Source organism: Anabrus simplex, chromosome 1 (assembly GCF_040414725.1).
Source record: "Anabrus simplex isolate iqAnaSimp1 chromosome 1, ASM4041472v1, whole genome shotgun sequence".
Taxonomy (NCBI): domain Eukaryota; kingdom Metazoa; phylum Arthropoda; class Insecta; order Orthoptera; family Tettigoniidae; genus Anabrus; species Anabrus simplex.
This window is the reverse complement of record NC_090265.1, coordinates 627815796-627835613: the sequence shown is the minus strand read 5'-3', so window position 1 is coordinate 627835613 and position 19818 is coordinate 627815796.

Here is a 19818-nt window from a genome sequence, read left to right as displayed (position 1 = left end):
TGCCTTACTTTCCATGAATCTTCGTAAAACATGGATCCACACGAAAAAAAAAAAAAAATTACAGGTTGTGCGAACAATTCTTGTTCTTTTGTCATGTACTTTAGTGGAGCATGAACGACCGTGTCTGTAAGTTACAGTCACATGTTCCCAGGCACTTGTTTCTTATTACCTAGGAAACTTAAATGATGTCATTTCCCCTTACGTGACGAAAACCCAGCAATGAGTTGTCTTGCAAGACTCAGGCGAAAAGTTAGGTGGTCTTGACAAGTGTTCTCTCGTCTGTTTGTTTCCCACAGTATGTAAGCATTGACTATTACTAAGTCAATAAGAAAGAAAAAATTCTATGCCACTACTTTAGTGATCGTGTACCAACCTCTAAGTTGATCGAAGTGGTCAACTCCAGCCATTATTTCATTGTAACTTGTAAGTTGCTACTTCAAAAAACAGACAGTATTTACTTTGTTTCCAGAGCTTCTACCACAACAATGACTTGTCACTGCTATCCGCGAAACTTTTAGTGATACTTCGGCTCCCTAGTGCTGAATCGGTAGACCTCGGTTATCTTCGACGTACGGATTAGCAACCTACGACACCAAAAATGAATCGACTATGCATTGCCGTAAGACATCTGGCGGTGTAATCGCAAAACTTCGAATACTATTTTTACAGTAAAGCAAAGAAATATAGGTGAAAAATGAACTTTGGAAACCTACAAGCAAAGAAATATAGGTGAAAAATGAACTTTGGAAACCTACTGCAATGGCTGAGAAAAATCCAAGTACATCACATGAATAGTTTAGAACTCCTACTTGGAAAAATACGGTCTATACATAGTGAGGGTAGACAAATAATAGCACGGCGGTTGCAGAGTGAGCTTCGGCTGGTACGACGGCTCTGCACTCCGACCGACCACTCTATTTTATTATGACTGATATTATTATGAATAATAAAGAAAAATGTGGCATGATATGCACGATATAGGTACATATATACATGATATACATACGTGATATATAAGTCCGTATATGACGCTATTGAGGGCTTTAGATAGTAACGACTTGGAAAATTCATATCGATCACACTATCGATTCAATTCAGATTTCATTTCCATTAAGTTGGCGGTTCTACTGGAAGAGTTGAATTCCCTTCTTGCCCCTCACCCACATAAAACGAAGTGGCACTAAAAGTTTCGAAAAAAATCACTTCCAGTTCGCCGTGATCACTACTTATCCAGTTCAAATAATGTACCAGTAGATGCCACTCACTTCCCCTTCATTGCCTCTTCTAGTTCCAATAATGCCAGTAGATGTCAGGCAGCTTCATAGGCCGTAAGGATACTTTCCATTGACACAGGAAAGTAAATACGTAGGTGGTAAGTATACTTGCCAGAGCCGGTGAAAGGGTTAAAGAAGCTCTTTTCAGGAAACACTTCATAAGGTAGGTAATTGCTATCATTTTTCAGCCTGCTTTGTGCAAAATTCAAACTAATACAGCTGGCCTCTTCTTCACAATAATTAACTTTTCACCACATACATGCAGAATGTTCTTAATTGCTGCTATACATTTTAAAAATCTTAATTCAATTAGTTCACCTGCAATGGACTTTTTGAAAATACGTCAAATTTTAGTTTTCAGATATTCAGGTGCACTTTTCCCAGCAACTATTTGAGATCTGAAACATTAGTAGGCCTACATGTAAATTTGTAATTTTATGAGAAATTTGTACGTACCACTATGACATGTTTCTGCGGTGGTTTTTAGTGTACCGTGGTGTGTGTATAGGTAGAGGAGGGTGTTGAAACAAACGCAAACACCCTGGACCCGAGTCAGAGAAGTTATTCAGATTTTAAAAACCTCTAATTGGCCGGGAATCGATCGCAGGACCCTCGGAGCCGAAGATCTCGACGTCGGCCATTCAGCCACGGAGCATGACATTAAGGTTGACGATCTATTATCTCCTATATGATCTTACGTAAGTATACAGAGTGGTCAACATTGCTAAAATATCTCTCATGTGGATTAATAGAATTTACCCATTAACTGGACAAATAAAAAAACATTCCAAACTTTAATTTTATTTACCACTGATCTGTATTCAGGGCTATCACCGCGATGGTAGATTCCCTATTAATTGCTTACCTAGTAGTTTCTTTAATAATTTCAAAGATTTATCAAACATCTCCCTTGGTAAAGTATTCTAAGCCCTAACTCGCCTTCCTTTAAATCAATATTTACCCCCCAGTTTGTTCTGGAGTTACAATCTTGTATTCATATCTTTCCTACTTTTAAAAATTCCACTCAAGCCAATAATTTCATTCTTTGCCATCTCTCCATTGACATCTCGAAACATACTCTTGGTCGAGCAGCTGCAATATGAAGATGAATAAATAGTATAATTGACCTCCTCAAATTTGATAGGCCTATTAGAGAATTGAGAATGTATTATTTTCGTTGTTTTGCTCAAATATAAATATATATTTATTTATCCGTACATGTGTGAGTATAGAAACGGGGTTAGTATTATTCTTGTGAATTGCTTCGGGACGGAACAAAAGTCCAAACATGAAATATCACTTTCCTTGCTATCCACAGATAAATCGGTAATCGAGCCAGTCGGCTGCGCCGTACGAGCAGCATCAATTTAAGTTTGCATTCCGGAAATAATGGGTTCGAAAACCACCTTCGGCAGGTACTATTTCTTGAAACATTGTTAATGTTTGGGAGTTGAACATTGCACCACACTATTTATATCATATTCGAACACTTCATTGAACTCCTAGAAAATAACCTACGGCCACATCTAGCAATATCAACGTTCTTCAATCGTGTGAAGCAGGAATATGATTTTTAATTCATTAATCGAAGTGCTCTCATAAAACACATAGAGAAACAGAGACCTAATAGATCTAAGTAAATTAGAAATAAATTAAAGCCAGAAAACATTAACAAAAATTATCTTCTTGCTACTTTATGTAACAGCCACATACTGATTCTCCTCAGTTGAACTAAGAGTAACTGAAATATACTATATTACATTCTCCATTCTGATCAAATTTTTTAAAAAATATAGTGCAAATAATGAGGTTTTAATACTACAGTAGAGTCCCTTATATATCTCATGTCCTAAAAAAAAAAAAACGAGCAAGTAGCCGTGGTGTTAGGGTCACGCAGCTGTGAACTTGTTTTCGAACCCCACTGTCGGTAGCCCTGAAGACGGTTTTCCGTGGTTTCCCATTTTCATACCAGGCAAATGCTGGGGCTGTACCTTGATTAACGCCATGGTCACTTCCTTCCCACTCCCAGCCCTTTCCTATCCCATCCTCACCATAACACCTATCTGTGTCGGTGCGGCGTAAAGTAAAAAGTAAAGATTTTGGACTAATGACTTGTGGAACTACTCGTGTGCTTTCAACTATCTCCTAACAGCACGTAGCTTCATTATGAGTTATAAATGGACTAAAACATCGATAATATCGTGGTTTAATTTGGCATCATTGGACTGAAAAAGGTTCGTTTTTATTATCAGTACTTAACTGTCATCAGGACTGAGAAAGAAATATAGTGTTTGCTCTACAAGTATACTTCTTATACAACAAGATTTGAAGCTCCAAATCTGATCTTGCACTATGCGGTAAGAAGTCAAGCTAACTTTTGCGGAACGAATACGTTACCTTCACCTCCGTTATGTTTATTTGATTTCAAGATGTTTTATTTTTACCATTCTACTTTCTTATTTCTATGTAGGGTATCATTTTCTTCTCTTACGACCCGTCCATCCGTATAAGTCACCCAGGCCGGTAGGTTGCGCTCAGATATCCCGAATAGGACATGGCGACAGTGCTGGCTAGCCTGATTGATGGGGTCTACATGAGCCAAGGGTCATTTACCGCGCCCTGGTACACATGTCCGACACACGTCAAAACAATACTTCAAGCCGACTTACTCAGTCTTAATATCACTTATGTCAAAGTTTATCCAGGGGATGAAGGAGATGAATGCCTAAATTCAACTGAACTTTACCATGAGAAGGGAATTGATTAAGAAGTTACACTATGCCATGTGAGGTACGAGACGAGGGATCGTGAAGCACTGCATTACGTCTGACCAGAGACGATGTTCTTCCAGAAACACGTTGACTCTGGGACGATATATGAGGATAGATCTAGCCCCAGGGTATTTCAAGTTCTTTTAGGGCCGATGACCTAGATGTTAGGCCCATTTAAACAACAAGCATCATCATCATCGTCATCAGCTTTCAACTTCGGAGCATGGGTGGAAACCACGAGGCCTTCCGTGAGTCTGGCATTGTTTTCGCTTACTTATGTCGGCCTCCTCAATGGTTTTCCGTTTTTTCCAATTTTCACACCAGGTAAATGTACCTTAATTAAGGCCGCGGTCGCCTTCTTCCAACTCCTAGCCCAGGGCCTCTCAGGGTGCATGCACTGTGCACGGTGCAAAAGACGACTTCGCTTGGTTGACCAGAGTGCAGACCCCCACTACTCGATCTGGAGCAATGGCGCGGTCTCTCTCTTTCCCCACGCCTGTCTCGCTCACTCCCCCTGTCTCCCTCTTCCTTACTTGCTCCAAATCCGAGTCAAGTTGAGCCGAGTTGAGCCGAGCTTAGCCGAGTAGCCGAGAAACGAAGCGTTGGTCCGAGCCGAGCCGAGCGGGACCGATGCTCTGTGCACAGGAACTCTGCGCCGCTGTTCGCACGCGTGAGATTTTGGGCGTTTAAGAGGTCCTGTCACCTATCCCTTTACTAACCCATTGTCGCCTACCTGTGCTGGTGCAACGTAACGGCAAATCGATAGTGCGCGAGCAATACCTCGCATCCCCTAATACCCCTCCTACCCATTGTTTCCCTTAAGACTGCTCACTCACGTCTCCGAATCACATACGGATATGCTGTCCATCAGAAGAATGTTCGTCGCGTTCATTTTCGTATGTCCATGTGTAAAGGAAAATGAACCTTATTGTACTGTAGGATTGTATATTTTCACGAAGTATTTACTCACTCCTACAGTATAATGCATTTAAGGTTCACTATCTTCTACACATCAGCGCAGGAAAATGAACGCAACGAACGTTATTCTGATGGACTCGATATCCATGTGTGGCTGGGAGGCGTGACTAATCTTAAGGAGGATAATAGATCAGAAGAGCACTGTGGGATACGAGGAATTGCTCGCGGACCTTCGAAACAGTTAAAAAGAAAAATAATCCACGGTTCTAGTCCTTTGGATAAGCAACGGAACATTGGAAATGTTCCTTCGCGAAATTATACTATTTTTTTTCACTTTTCTAAATTATTATTATTAACCAAACGACGTTTACGGGTTGGCGGCATAATGGCGCACGACATACTCACATGATTGGTTGTTAGATAACATAACCTCAAACCGGAAACTCATTGGTTTACTAACTCTACCACTAGTAACGCTACTGGGCGAGTTGGCTGTGCGTTTAGGGGTGCGCAGCTGTGAGCTTTCATCCGGGATATAATGGGTTCGAACCCAACTGTCGTCAGCCCTGAAGATAGTTTTCCGTGGTTTCCCCGTTTTCACACCAGGCAAATGCTCGGGCTGTACCTTAAATAAGGCCACGGCCGCTTACTTCCCACTCCTAGCCCTTTTCTATACCATTGTCGCCATAAGACCTATCTGTGTTGGTGAGACGTAAAACAAAATTGAAAAAACAAAAAACTAATAACTCTATTGTCACATCACACACGACACCCTTCCAATCGAACTGGAGACCTTAGTTTTGCGGAATTCAAAAATCTGATACACGAAGTTTTAATGAAGGATCAATCTATTTATTGAAATATTCAAAATGAACTTCCCATAGTAATTGTGAAATAAGTTCTTTTTTATACGGGGTTTTCGTGAATAGCATTTGGACCGGATATGTTTTCCAAAATTTTCTATTTTACATTTGATAGAGGTCTCCAAAACACGGGTTTTGACACCTTCACCATTTCTCTACCTTTAATACTTCAGTCGCAATTGAGTTAAAGAGCTTAACTTTATGTTTTTGTTGAATTGGGACCCTCTACTGTGATCTGAGAAACATTTTCAATGATAAGATAAAAGGATATGCTTCCTCACTATACTGACATCCGTTCGTCTACTGTTGTTCTCTTAGACTCCAACGGCATTAGGTGTACGATGCCTAGAAAGTCTTCAATTGTCAAGCCTTTCATGGCCCTTCCCTTTCTTTTACCGATATCTTCGATCCATTCGACCTCTTCGTCTTTCCTCACTTATTACTACGGTTGCCACCTGTCCCGTATTGTACGGGACATTCCGTATCTGAGATGAAAATTTTGCGTCCCGTATTGTGAACTGTTGCCCGGTAAAAACGAGTGTTTGTCTCTAAATATTTTAACATCCGTATTTGATTTGAGTGTTATTGGAGTTCAAAGTAGCTCCATAATGTCTCGCCATTTGCAGATAAAGCTGAGCCGCGTACTTCTGTAGGTCTTCCATTCCAATTTCTAACGTTATTGTTCATGCTGTTTGAGACTAAATCTACTTAAACTGTGAAGTTATCAAACCTCATAAAAGAGATCAGTGTTGAGATGTCATATGCATTATATTGTATGCACTGTTAAAAGGGTAGAAGTTTGTTTCTTTTACGAATTTCAATAATTATCTTACTCTCTTAATGGAACTAATTATAATATAATTGCAATTAGTACCTAACGTTTGAATTTTTAGTATTTATGAACTGTCCCTTACTTTTGTGAAAAATCCCGTATTTTTACGTAAATGTCCCTTATTTCTTATACCAAAAAGTGGCAACCCTACTTGTTACTGTTAATAGAGGATGGTTTTTGCCTAGTTGTACTTCCTCTTAAAACAATAATACCACCAAACCAGTAAATAGAACTCCCTTACGCAGGAGATCGAAGGGATATCAAGCCGCGAAAGTTTTAAACTAGTGTGCTCAAAATATCTCCATAGGATGAGCTCGTAAGTTGATCGATTACCATTTATGACCAAGACTGAGGGATTGACTCATTGTCATTTTGGAAAATACTTCAATATAAGGGTTCGATTTCCTGCCAGGTCAGGAAATTTGACCTGGATCTGAGGGCTGATTCGAAGTCCACTCCACTCATCTCCTCAATTGTAATCGCGTAGGCTATCTGACGGTGAGATGGCGGCCCCGATCTAGAAAGCCAAGAATAACGGCCGTGGGGATTCGTCGTGCTGACCACACGACAAGTCGTAATCTGCAGGCCTTCGGGCTGAGCAGCGGTCGCTTGGTAGCACAAGGCCCTTCGGGGCAGTTGCGCCATGGGGTTTGGTTTTGTTTCATTGTAAGGGAAGTGTTTTAGTTGATTTATCGGTGCGTTTTGCTAACTGCCTAGCCGCATTAAGCAAAATTGGCTTGAAGTTTTCTGCAGGCGTTGAATGAGATCAGGTGTTTATGTGCTGATAAATATATCGACCTATTAATTTCCTCAGTTGTGGGTTCTAGTCGCTATTTGTGGTTTGATTATATGTCCTTATCGTGTGTTGGTGACTACGATCTCTTATTAGTGATATTACGGTCAATTTATGCTGTGTTTTTGAGCCCTAAGTGTCCAATAACGTGATTTCTTATTATCAACCCATAGATAATACCCGTTAGAAGGGCAATTTTTGTCGATCATACTGCCGTAAGTGAAGTGTCGACAATTTTGAATGCTTTAAAACCATAGCGATGGTAACCATGATACAGACGGGAATCTACTCTTCATCTTCTGCGTCATCTAGGTCACAAAGTTTGTATTATTTATTTACACTTTCTGCCCTTGCTTTTAGTCTACCATCTTCAGGGCAGGCAAACTGCGTAGGGACCGAATATTTACTGGTATAAGGAGATTATCTATACCAAGTGCCAACGGTCTTCCTGAGAGTGGATCAGCAGGTATAGGTGAGGGCACTGTATTATCCTAGGGGAAAGAAATTGTCCCTAAGTGCGGAGGAACCAAATTATGGTCAACGTCATTAGGATGCAGAAGGCAACTTCAAACCATTGCATTCAAGATCCTCAAGGATATCCCTATAAATTCACATAGTTATGGCTCAGTACAATACAAAGAGCTGCGTGGTTCATCAACCTCCTTAAGGAGACGGCATCTTAAGAAGAAGAAGAAGAAGAAGAAGAAGAAGAAGAAGAAGAAGAAGAAGAAGAAGAAGCATATTTCCCTGAAGTTCGCTCAGATTCCAATAACAATGAATATCAGGATAATTTCTGGCGGACAGAGCGAGCTGTATGCCTGATACAGACCATACAGCTGTAAGCTTGTGTTCTAGAGATGATGGCTTCGAACTCCACAATCGGCCGCCCAGATGATATTTACGTGGTTTCTCATTTTCACATCAGAAAATGTGGACGTCAATTAAAATCATGACCGCTTCCTTCCCAGTACTAGCCTTTTCTTATACCATCGTCACGGAAAACCTATCTAAGTTAGCGGAACGTTAAATCGCTAATTACCGAGCGAGTTGTCCGTGCGCTTAGGGGAGTGCAGCTGTGATCTGATATTTGGGAGATGGTGGGTTCAAACCGCACTGTCGGCAGCCCTGAAGATTAATTCCGTGGTTTGCTATTTTCACACAGGCAAATGCTGGGGCTGTACCTCAATTAAAGCCATGGCCGCTTCCTTCCCACTCCAAGTCCTTTCCTACCCCATCGTCACCATAAGACCTATCTGTGTCGGTGCGACGTAAATCAAATTGAAAAAATCCCTAATTAATAATAAGGATATTGGATTTATGCCCCACTATCCACTCTTACGATTTTCGAAATTCCAAGGTGCCAGAATTTAATCCCGCAGGAGTTCCTTTACATGCCAATAAATTTACCAACACGAGGCTGACGTATTTGAGCACCTGTAAATACCACGGGACTGAAATCACTAATACTAAACGAAATTCATTGCGGCATGGGTGACTCAGGGTAGAGCCAGCTTTTTCATTTCACTTAGTGTGGAAGTTCAGAGTACAAGTCCCACTTTTTAATACTTCAGACATTTGTGGTCATTAGAGTGAAGTTATTTGGGGAAGGGGTGGAGCGATTATGGAATTTAACACATTATACCATTTTTGAAGGCAGGAAATTTATATTATATCATGGTTATTTATCTTGTAATATTGAGCCACGTGATGGTGCCGTTGGTGTTGGTGGTTGCACCTTAATGGGGAATGTGATGGGATTAAACGCCTACAATTTAATGTGGATTCCTAACCACCGAGAGTGTCCTGTTATTTGAAAACATCTCATATCCCATAGACCATACAAACTGCGGATGGTGAGAATATGGTGCCAAGCTGTCACGTCCCTATGAAGCAAGTAATCAACCAAAGTAACAATATTCGGTATCTATGTTTGTTATCTTTAGTAACATCTTATATAATAGTTAAATATTATATGCAGAGATGGAGACAATCAAGATCGAGTGCGAATTAAGAAAAATGTGATGTGAAAGGTCAGATGAAATTGAATCTTACAAGTTTGATGGCCAACTAAAGTTTGAAATGATTCCGTCAGGAAAGGGAAGACTTGATAACCTTTCAACATGTCAGTACTAACTTCTAATATCTCGTAGAGAGCTTGGTTGCCTATTAACTGTCTATCAATTTTCCCTGGGTAAGAAATCATTCTTTCCCAATCTTTTCAGATTTATGTTGCAATCGATAATTGTGAGTACAGGGGGATCATATTATAACCTCTCTCTAAACAGGGAAGTGGAAAACAGTATTGAAGAGTTACTTCCAATTTGTATTTAATGGAGAGTAACAAATATTTTTTAAACTCAAATATCATTGGTCCGTTATTGGAAATTATATATTTCCCAGCTTATCCCAGTATGTCTTTGAAGGCGTGTTAGTTGCCAACTGATGAGCCCAAATTGGTCTATTGAGCGAAAATCTGGCAACCAAGAAAGAGTTAACTGGATAATACATCGGTTCCAAAAATAGACGAATTATATTGCAGTGGCGACTTTACTCATTCAGGACAAATATTTTAAGTTCCATACGGAAATAAAAAAAACTAAGTATTTTATATATTTTTGGGTCGTAAGTCCCTACGTAATGATCCGATTTTTACAAGTAATGAGAAGAATAAAATCCTCCTAGGCCTATTCAAAATTGTTTAAAAATACACCGTGATACCGCAGAGAGGATAATTATTGCGTTGGATAATATTACAGAATGGTATATGTCTGGCCAGCACTTTAGATGTAGCAATTGTCTGTACAGGTCTCAATGTAAGCAGCTATATGTTACATCCTGCATACTAACAGTGATGCATGTGGAAGCGAAGGTTGTAGTTTAACATGACTGTTAATATCGTGATAATATCCACAGGTATTTCTGTTTATCATGGAATACAAACAAGGGAACATGACTTCTTATTTTAAAAATCCCATGTACAGCGCCTGTGATTCGAACTGAAGTCCCTCGTTCAGAAGCTAGTGATATCACAACCATCGTGAAAGGACCATTAGAGCATTATTCTACTAGAAACCTAGTGCACACGGTGCATTTCACTTGACTCATAGATAAAACGTAGAGGGAGCTTTACCTAAGTCAGGTGATGGTGAGGCCATGTGATAGAATCTCTTTGATAGATCCACCTTCAGAAGTAAATATTCTTCAGGAAGTATAAAGTACATACTAGAATCCTTTCTACAGGCAAAACTACATTGTCGAGACGCTCCTTCACTGACGTCTCGAGGTCGAGATCAGTGTGGTCATCTGTCTCCAAACAAATGCATTTTCTAGCATGTTAATGGAAATAGTTTGTTCCTTTTCATGTTAGGATTACCAATTGAAATTAATCCCCATGTCTTAGGATGAAAAGTTGATAGTTTTAGAGATTGTCGTTGAGGGAGAACGTTTCGAATTTTAATTCTGAAGGGGATTCATATTTTCAGTTTCTTTGTCTTAGATAATGTCCAGTGAAAAGTTTAATTTCAAATCAGTCTTTAAATTTCATGAACCAATGCATTTGATGATATCTACTAACTTCTTAATTTACAATCGCTGTCTCTAAAGCTACTCGCACATTTGTTTGCATCTGTCTGGTTCCAATGAATTGTTTTTCCTGATGTAAACTAACTCAACCATTACATCAGAAAGAGACATTCCATACTGTTAGCTTACGTTCGTCTTTGGTCGTTTTGCTTAATCGAATATCACCAATGCTTAGCCTACTGCATGGTATAGTGTACGGTATATGTACGCTTATTTTCTTCTCTGTACACCATCCACTAATGGTACGGATTCTTTTCTACAGGTCTCTTCCCTGGAATCTCAGGCTTGTGAAACTGAAGTTGAACCTCATCACGCCTGTGAGTATGAACCATTTTGTATATTGTTGATGGGTATTTCAGGAAGTGGGTTATTGTCAGTGCCTGCCAGAAAATTGCCGGGAGTTCAGATTTTTATAGCTCGGTCAGACTGGTAGAGAGCACCTATGACAAGCTGGTTTTTTTATTTTTTGTTATTAACATTTTGGCATTTGGTCCGTAAGACCAAGCTGCCAGCTCTGTACGTTTAGAAAACAGGAAGGTCAAAGAGCAAAATCTTTACAACATGGGACCTTTCATGGCATTGTGACTAATTGGCGATAGAAATCCATGGTATAGGAACTTGGGTTGGATGAGAACAGTTTAACTACAGACTATACAATAAACGTATCACAATGTTAAATTGGCTTCACTTAAAAATTTGGCTGTTGCTTGATATATACGGATGTCATAGCTGCTGAACAACGACGAAACGGAAGTGGGAAGTGGAACTTTCAGTTGTATAAGCGTTTGATATAAATTGGTTACTTGTGATTTGTATCTAGTAAAGAAAAGAAAGCAATGAAGCCATTAAGGCCCTTGGAGGGGTGGAAGGTAAAGGCTTCCACTACCCGTTACCTCAACACTTGATGGGGTAGAGTGGTCAGCTCTATGCCCGGCCGCCTTTGCCCCCAGGAATTACGCTGGTGCTCTTTTTTGGTGTATGCTGAGTGAACCTCAGGACCATGTGCAACTCCGGAAGTGGATTCGAACCCACATCCTTCGGGAGAACCGAGTACGCCTTTACCGCCTCGGCCAGGCAGCCCCTGTTTCTATCTAGTGCATCCTAAAATTGTGTGATTGCCGTCTGCTTCTTGATTGGGGTCAGAGGGACAATTTGGGGAGTCTATAACTTTGAGTCTGAACAGATAACTGGGGTAAGATGCATGTCCAAATCTCATTCTGGTCTCAGCTACCGTGTGCAGACATTTCAATTTGACGCCATCTGGCTATCTGCTCGTTAATTTCGACGTTCCGTTTTACTCTAGGCCCACTAGATGGCAGACCGAGTAAACCGAAACTCTCTTGGGCGTCTGTGGCTGAGATTTAATGAATGTTGTCGGGTGAACACCAAATGTGTCACCAGAGATCTTTTACATGCCGACATCGTACGACATGGAGTGCCGAATGGACTTTTTTCCGCCCTTCAAAAATCCGACTACCTCTGCCGGGTTTGAACCCGCCATGCGGGAATCCGGAGGCCGACACTCTACCGCTGATCCACAGAATTACAGAATTACATTCTGATAATTGATGTGGTATAGCGGCGAGTTAGAGATAGTAGATTGAACCATGGTTTCTGTGGGATGTGTCTCTGGATAGCGGCGTAATTTTTGCCTTTGATGAGTTGAGTTTTTGCCCAGTAATTTGACCATTCTTTGTAAGCCTGTTCCTTGATGTGGCTTTGGAAGTCCGTGTACGGTAGGGGTAGTGCTTGGAACTGGCCTCCTGTAATGCTCTGCTTTGCCAGTTGGTCCACTGTCTCATTGTGATGACAAGCTGTTGTGCATTCCACGGTTTACGGGTAGCGAGCCTGCCTCTTACCAAAAGACCCTTGATCTCAGGGCTGGTTCGAGGTCCAGTTATCCTACATGAGAACAATTGAGAAGCTGTCATATGATTGGTCCTAAAGGTCGGTTTGAGTGGAAGGTCCGACAGCGCTGGTGTTGTGTGGGAGATCGTCGGGTCGGGCTCCTCCAATTCCAGTTTTTAACTACCAACCTCCTCATCGACCGTCGATGAAAATGACCACGTTGTTCCAATTTGCTTAAAAGATCTCAGTCCCCAATTGGATGGTGTTAGGCATTACTTGACCAAATGCAAAATTATTTGTATTAATTAACCTTCCCTGTGAAATGTAAAGTATTATATACCAAAATGAAAATAAAAACATGAGTTTTCTTGTTAATGTATCAAAATGAGTAATCTTTTAAATATATTTCCGTAATGTGAGATAATGTCGTTTGGTTATTTGATTATTTATTGCGGTTCTTTTAGTTTTTTTTTCTTTTGCATCACTTGAATAACCAACAAAATTGTCTTTTGGTGATTCGATATGATTTCAAAGATTTAATGCAATGTATCTCTGTGGTTCAGTGGTTAGTGTGATTAGCTGCCACCCCCAGGGGCCCGGGTTCGATTCCCGGCTCTACCACGAAATTTGAAAAGTGATGCGAGTGCTGGAACGGGGTCCACTCAGCCTCGGGAGGTCAACTGAGTAGAGGGGGCTTCGATTCCCACCTCAGCCATCCTGGAAGTGGTTTTCCGTGGTTTCCCACTTCTCCTCCAGGCAATGCGGGGAAGGTACCTAACTTAAGGTCACGGCCGCTTCCTTCCCTATTCCTTGTCTATCCCTTCCAATCTTCCCATCCCCTAGCAAGGCCCCTGTTCAGTATAGCAGGTGAGGCCACCTGGGCGAGGTACTGGTCATCCTCCCCTGTTGTATTTCCCGACCCAGAGTCTGAAGCTCCAGGACACTGCCCTTGAGCCGGTAGAGGTGGAATCCCTCGCCGAGTCCGAGGGAAATCCGATCCTGGAGTGTAAACATATTACGAACGAACGAACGAACGAACAATGCAATGTATAATATGGTAGAATATTGCTCATTTAAGTACAGGGTTATATTCTGTCAAATACCACATCGTGTGTTATTTTGAACATATTCGTCAACAGACCTGCAATGTTACGACTAAAATAGAACAGAAGCTTTTAAACATTAGTATTACACCATGTTCCAAAACAATATTCTACGTAATAACATGAAATCACGCATAATTCAGACTAAGAAATGGCGGTTAGTCACTCAATGCAAAATGTTATTTTAAAGATTGAGAGGGTTCGCATTTGGTCAATATTCATTTTCCGCGAATACATGTTGAGAACAAATGTCCAAACAATAAACTATATGAAGTTTACACCTTTGACTATCAGATGAACAATAACGTATCCATTTGTTATGCATACTTACAGGTTTAACCCTGCTTTCGTTGCTGCTAAGGACCAAGGGCCGGTATTATAATAAGGGTTTAATCTGAAGATTGATTTAAACTGTAACTTGAGTTTAAACCTATGTTGAGTATTATTACGGCAGGCCTAAGTTAAACTGAGCTGAAGAAGGAAATATACGATCTTGGTAGCAGTGACTTGCGAGAAAAGATGACTGTCGATAATGTTTTGTTTACTTCTTGTAGGTAAAATGGCGGATAAAAGCAATAAACGTTGTCCTAATTTTACTTGTAAGGAAACAGAATTGCTTGTGCAATTAGTACAGAAATATTTACATAGTCCGTGAAACAGTGGCCTTATGAATTCCTCCGAAATCTCCCATTTTAATAAACATACTACCAGAGGCATAAAACCGCAATGCTGTTAGTAGCTGACTGAGGGGTTCCACAACATGATTTCTGAAATAGAAGGAAGTTACTTTATTTTCTAAAATTTACACTTTTGACATTCAAAAAGTCATTTTTACATTCTTAACTTTTCGTTGCATGTTTCCTTCTAGCACCAATTTGCTGAAATAGGGTTATGACAGTCTGTTTTATAAGCCTAAACCTATTTAAAAGCTATTTTTCATTCCATATATGAAAGTGCCGTCCCCTTGCTCGGAAAAATCGTAGTGCCCGTGGTCGTTCAATAATTTGAACCACTTCTTCATCATCGCTTAGTATTTCTTCAAATACCTCAAAAATATCTTCGAGATCCATTCGTTCTGCCATGTTGTAAGGTTATGTATTCTAACTTAAACTTCGGTTTAAACGGTAGATGAGTGGCAGTAAAATTAATCTCCAGTTAAGCCTTATAATACACGACTAACAGATAAACCGAAGTTTAAACTGAACCAGCAGTTTAAACCTTTATTATAATACCGGCCCCAAGACTACTTCAGGATTTACGGTTGTATTTATATGGTCATTCTTCTCTTTACAGAATTAATTTTAAGTGCTTCGAATTCTTAAGGGAGAGCACTTACGATAATCTCCAGCTGAGAAGGTTTTTAGGTGCCGGGCTGAATAGCTTAGATGGTAGAAGTGCTGGCCTTCCAAGTCTCAGTTGCCGGGTTCGACCCCGAATCAGTCCTGTCATGCTTGAAGTTGCTAGAAATACGCCAGTGTCGTGTTGATAGGTTTTATGGCACATAAAGGAACTCCTGCAGTATAAAATCGGCATCTCCGAAAACATTAAAAGTAGTTAGACTTTGGGAGAGGGCATATAAGTCACAGGTAAGACACCAGTTAGAGTGTGATTCCAGTGTATTGGAACCTTTCCCACCGTCACCCATGACTCATGGGACCATGTGACAACAAACCAACCCTTTCGGGTCACGAACACATGGGACCATGCTCCACGGAAGTCGATAGTCAAGGGATCTTTTTGGTCTGTGCCGATTTCTCCTCATTGGGATTGTATACTTAATCCACTCACATGAAGAGTTATCGACCATTCGACTCAGCTAGATCAGAGCTACTCTCCCGTTCCTGAGGTCTGAACACGGACTCCTCAGGGCCGAAGAACGTTCGCGGCAAATAAAGGCTATAAAACATAAACTACCTTAAAGGCCTTCAATGAACGGAAGAGGATTTTGGATGCTTGTTTTTCGGCAAAGAATAAGCACAAATAAGTTTTCCAAATTTACTAAGGCGCTCGTTGAAATATACACATACACTATGACATCCTTGGAAAATTAATATAAATTGACAGGTTGAATACAAATATTTAGCAACGGTAAAATCCGTGCTACCATCCATCAGTTAAACTTCATCCACATTCCATAAGAATATTTATGTGGATGACCACAGTTCCTAAGGATATTTCAAATGCAAGAATACTTCCATCCAAACTAACAAGCTGATGGATACCTGATTTGACATACACAGAAAAATATACATCCCCGAAGGATGTCCAATCTCGTTGACATACTACATCCATACCATTTGTTTTGTCTGTCTATCTCCCGTTGGATATCAAAAACTGTTGAGTGTTACACAAACAAAATATAACACAGATTACCTATTTACAGTTACAATTCGAACCATTTTCCTCCAAATATCAGTATTCCCTGGGACCGAATCCCATGTCATGAAGTTAAACATTTACTTACACTAATTCAACTACCCCGGAGTGGTCATTTTATCTTATATCTACCGCCACCAAATATCTATACGTGAATAAAAAATATACTGCAGAAATAATCATATGTTTACGTAAACCATGGAAAAGGAAATAATATTGCGCGTCTCCACCAATTGGAAGACAAATGAAATAAAAATCACACGAACACAGGCTCGACAACGAACCCGTCACTTCCAACAACTACCAGTGAAAAATTCACGAAGTCTAAATTCGCGCAGAACAGTACATAACACAAAACAAGATCACACTCTGAAAAAGAAACACATATTATACACCAACACAAAGTATAAATGGCTGTATTTCATCTCGCAGCACCCGCTACTTGAGCGAGCTATCGGTCCCTTCTGTGCTCTATTGAGGTTCGAACCTGAGACTCTGGTCGTCTCCATCAGGGACACTGAAATAAAAACCCTAATTAACCTAATCATGTCAAGAACAGTCATAAATTCCTACATTGCCTTTAGATTATGGCTGGTGGATCGTGTGTGGTAATTACGTAAATATTCTGTCTTTATTCTCACAGAAGACTGCACCGTCTTAAAAGAACACTTCTCGGCCAAACGACTTCCCTCAGCTGCCCTCTCACAAGGACCTTCCCATTCTGGGGCCATAAATCTTCCCTTCGCACAGCGGCGAGAGACCATTTAACGCACTCAATATCGGCAGCCACCGAGTCATCAAAATCATATAATCGAGCTAATGCAGGGTACACCTGCTCGAACCAGCTCATACTATCATTATGTCCTTGAATCATTTCTCAAATTAAGCCGCTATCTTATACCAAAAATCCCGTCAACTCTCCAGGAGTCTGGGGTTCAACCATACATTTCTTCCGTCGTACGTTTTTACCACAGTTACGTCAGCCTTTAACCCAAAGAACAATGTCCCCTAATCTCTCCCCCTTGAGGCGAGATTGTGTACCTGTCATATACTACCCTACTACTCGAGATATATCGGTATATAAAAATCACCGATCATTACTTTAAGAAAATACATATAATAATAATAATAATAATAATAATAATAATAATAATAATAATAATAATAATAATAATAATAATAATAATAATAATAATAATCCATTAATCTGTTGCTTGAAATGTATCGGTATAAAACACTGATCAAGTTACATTAAGAAAATAATAATAATAATAATAATAATAATAATAATAATAATAATAATAATAATAATATTCAGACATGATCAAACTCAACTAGAAAATCTCTACTTTATTAGCCTAGCTAATGTGTAGGGGGGGCCAGGTTTGAACCTCCGCACGTATTTTCTCGAACGTCTTCAGTTACAGCCAAACTTATACACTAGCATGCAAAAACTAACTACTGTCTCTACTTTTATGACTTGAGTGCTGTCACTATCCCACATTAACTTCTGTATAGGCACATGTTAATGATACTGACACCTACTAATCCCTGCTCGTATTATGCAGTCACGCAGATGAAATTATGGCATTAACCTGGCCAAATTTCTATTCATTTTTCCCCCCTCAAATCTTTCTCAGCACTCATGACAAAATATATAATATAGCATGCACATGCAGCTTCTAAAAGGGGTCCCAAACTCTATACATCCTTCCTGGTTCACTTCCTTCCCATATCTACTTACAAAAAACAAATTAAACAAGGGTCATCCGACCACTCCAGGTAATTAACCTATCAATTACCTCATCATTAACCCTATCTTTACAGTAACTCTATTTACAAGGGGAAATACTAACATTGGAAGAAATTAGCTCAATACTCAACAGTTTATAATGTTTTTCTGGCCCCCGCCCGAAGTTTACAGGGGCCTGCCATCGGTGCTCACTCCATGTCGCTGGCTCGTGCAGTCCTTGGTTCTAGGAGTGTGATGACTTTGCTGGAGTAATCCATCTTCCTGGTAAACAAATCACTGCATTTATATTTACACAATCTTGCACACTTGTTGATCACTCGACACCATCCAACTTCCCCTCTATCGTTCTAGACCGATGCAAGTTACGTGATGCTAATTATTATGGATATCTCAGCTAGTCTATTTAGTTAAATTAGGCGAGTTGTAAATTCATGGTCTCCTCCTTCCCAAGTCCACCGCCTCCTACGTCCATGACTTATATCAACCGTCCTTTTCTTACTTTCTTATCTCGATTAAACCAGATCCTGTACTTATCATTCCCCTTTACTTGGTGTTATAATCTGTTCCGGAAATCCTGCTCTCAATGTTACATGGATTTAAACTGATAGTATTTCTTCACACGATCTGATTTTCTTTGAAACAGAGTTTACCAAATCCCAAAGTTAGACTCCTCGAAAAGCTGGGCTCCCTTACTGCTACAGACATTAGCCTTTTACAGTCACTACCTAAGACATAATGACAAATATTCAGAGTTTACTTCGCGATCGGATGTCGCACAAATACCTCTGTCATATAGTTACATTTCCTACTATCACTGCACACTGGAAAACACTTTTAAAACTTCACTCCCGTTTATTTGTGTCAGTTATTCAGACAAAGAAGAGGTAGACCTTGCTCGCGGACCGCACGTAGTTCCACCTTCTGAAGCTCGTTCTCGACTACTTACTCCCCCGAGAAACTGCAACAACTTATAGCCAAACCGGGAATAGGGGCGGCTAGCGTGTCCTCCTCCCACTCTGATTCTGGCCTTTCCTGGATAAACCAGTCTGTCGAAATTAGCAATACGCTAGACTGTGTGACTTGGTTATGCACAAGTACGCTATGATATGCGGAGTTGAATATGTTCGGCGGATCTGCAGTAATTAATTAATCAGGTTGGAGGGGAAATAGGGAATCCCCAAAGGCATCTGGTTTCAGCCATCGCGTCCGTACGCTATGGGTCTTATATAACTTGTTTACCAACGCCTTTCGCTTGGAGAGTATTTTCTATCAGAACTCTTGACTTTATAATTCCACCAAAATTCAGCACACTCCTCTAACAGGTGCAGTTTTGTTAATCAAGCCTTATTTACGCCAAAAATGCATTAAATTTAGTCCGATCGCTCTGGCATCGCTGTACGCTTGCATTTGTTTTTCAATATGGAGTCGCTAAATAATGTTCTTCTCCTGCTTCTTCTATGACGTGTGCCTAATTCGGGGATTCTTTAAGCCACCCAGTGGGCGGGTGAAGGCGCCTCTCTGGCGGGCTTCGTATTGCACAACCTGACGATACCCCCAGCATCCACACAAAGAAAGCTTGCTGCCAGATTCCTTACCAAGCATATCACTTGAAATAAATACTAATTGTGCCGGTACGGTCACATCATGGAGACCATCATCAGGATTGGTAAATTCGAGAACTGGAAAAAGTCCAGAGGAAAGCAAC